Source organism: Rhagoletis pomonella, unplaced genomic scaffold (genome assembly GCF_013731165.1).
Source record: "Rhagoletis pomonella isolate Grant_MI unplaced genomic scaffold, Rhpom_1.0 Rhpom_scaffold_00009, whole genome shotgun sequence".
NCBI lineage: Eukaryota > Metazoa > Arthropoda > Insecta > Diptera > Tephritidae > Rhagoletis > Rhagoletis pomonella.
In genome coordinates, this window is record NW_023458563.1 from 13,546,186 (window position 1) to 13,548,938 (window position 2,753).

Consider the following 2,753-nt stretch of genomic DNA (forward strand, 5'->3'; position numbering starts at 1 on the left):
CCTTCGTCAGGCCGATCCCGGAGATCCCCGTATCAGGGATCTCAACGCGGAGATTCGGCAACTAGTAAACGTACATAAGCGGAAGAAGTGGGAAGAGCATCTGAAGACCTGCAACTTCACCTCTGGTGTGAGTAAGCTTTGGTCAACCGTGAGGTCACTGTCCAATCCGACGAAGCACGACGACAGAGTCGAAATTTCTTTCGGCGACCATGCTTCGTCGGACCGGGAGCGATGCGCGAGCTATTTGAGCCGGCAGTTCATACTGCATCCTCCGGTGGACAAAGCCAAGCGTCGAGTGACCAGAAGGCTGCACAAACTGCCAACAACCTGTGTCCCCATTGCTTTCACTTGCGGTGAAGTTCAGGTGGCCATCGGGAAGGCGAAAGCCTCCAAAGCCATGGGTCCATGCATGCCATGCAGGCCATGGGAATATGCATGCTGATGCTGAAAAATTTGGGTCCTGCGGGGGTAGCGTACCTAACGGAGGTCCTCAATTTGTCCATGGCCACTCTCATCATCCCAGACATCTGGAAGGTGGGGAGAGTGGTCCCACTGCTCAAACCGGGGAAACCGGCCAACATAGGAGATTTTTATCGTCCGATAACACTCCTTTCCCCGGTAGCGAAGACACTCGAGGCCTTGCTACTCCCGTATTTCACAAACCACTTGACCCCATCGCAGCATCAGCTTGGTTTCCGTAAAGTGCACAGTACAACAACAGCACTTAACGCCATCAACACTCAGATAACTCGTGGCCTCAACTGTAAACGTCCCTGTGAGAGAACGATTCTAGTAGCGTTGGACCTGTCAAAGGCTTTTGACACTGTCAGCCATTCCACGCTACTAGAAGATATAGAGGCTTCCTCTCTCCCACAGAGGCTCAAACGGAGGTCGGCAAATTATCTAAGTGGTCAACACTCGTCGGCAATGTTTAGAGACAAATCGAGCAAACTTAGGAAAATAAAACAGGGGGTTCCACAGGGTGCTGTCTTTTCCCCACTACTGTTTAACTTTTACATTTCAAAGCTCCCTCAACCACCAGAGGGAGTCTCGATTGTCTCTTACGCCGACGATTGCTCGATCATGGCGACTGGGAATGGAATTGATGACCTGTGTTCGAAAGTAAACGGATATCTCTCTGAACTTTCTCGCTTCTTCACTGCAAAGTGTCCAGCCCTCGCCCCTACGAAATCCTCTGCGACCCTGTTCACAACCTGGACGAAGGAGGTCAGGCTACCGCTAGGAGTTCACGTCGATGACACACCAATTCCGACGGTGAATAATCCTAAAATCCTCGGAGTAAGATTCGACAGCCTGCTCTCCTTCTCTGCGCACGAAACCGCTATTGTCAATAAAGTACAGAGCCGCAACAAGGTCCTCAAGTCGCTAGCCGGCAGTACTTGGGGCATAGACAAAGAAACGTTGCTGGCAACATACAAGGCAATAGGGCGGCCGGTTTTAAACTACGCAGCACCAGTGTGGTCGCCGGGCACTAGTAGGACGCAGTGGACGAAGCTACAGACGGTACAAAGTACAGCACTTAGGACAGCGACCGGATGCCTTCTGATGTCACCAGAACACCACCTCCACGATGAGGCGAAAATGCTCCAAATTAGGGAGCACAACACGATGCTCTGCAAGCAGTTTCTTCTTGGGAGCCACAGACGTGGCCACCCAAATAGACAGCTGCTTGCAGAGGAGCCCTCGCCGAGCCACGTCAGGAGGCATCTATATGAACTGACGGACGAAGTCCACAGGTTCATTAAGCAGCCTCTGGACCCGTCAGCTCAGTCAGGCCCTGAACGGGACGCAGTCTCGAGTTATGTAGACTCAATGCTGTGAATGCCGTTCTAGGCACACAAACACCGGACATTGACGCGACGGAGCTCCATCTGCCTCGGGAGACCAGAACAACAATAGCCCGACTTCGCTCTGGCTACTGCAGCAGGCTAAACTCCTACCTAAGTATGTTAAATGCGGATGTGCCGAACGAATGTCCGGCAAGCGGAGAGACCCCCCACGACTCGAAACATCTCTTCGCATGCCCGGAAAACCCCACAACCCTAACGGCGTCGTCCCTATGGACCGACCCCATAGAGGCTGCACGCTTGGGGCTGCCGTTAGTGGAACTCCACCACAACGACTGAGATATCAGCCGATCTGGGCGGCGTTGTTGTAGCCGCTACAACAACAACAACCAAATTCAACAAAAATTTACCAAACTTATTTAAACTAAACTAACATTTCGGGGCACTTTAAAATCCACATTTGTCCAGTAATGACCAATATACAAGTGGCCGAAAATACCTCAAAAATTCAATGCTTGAAAGCAATCCTGAAAGCTTTCGACTCAGACATAGACAAAAGGAAGTCCACTACTGAACACCGTAGGCTTTTGAACGTACATACATATTGACATAGAATTCTACTCATTTGGATGCCGGGTTACGCCGGAATATTGATAGCAATTGCAAAGCTAACTAACTGTCAAGGAAAGGTAGGACCATCCACAACCTTCTAGAAAAGGACTCGGTAGATATAACAATAGCCGCTATGTTGTTGTTGTTGTTGTTGTAGCGGCTACAACAACCCCGCCCAGGACGGTTGGTATCTCAGTCGTTGTCGTCAAGTTCCACTAACGGCAACCGTAGGAAGCGTGCAGCTTCTGTGGGGTTGGTCCACAGGGACAAGTCCGTTAGGGTTGTCCGGTTTTTCGGGCATGCGAAGAGATGTTTCGAGTCATGTGGGGTCTC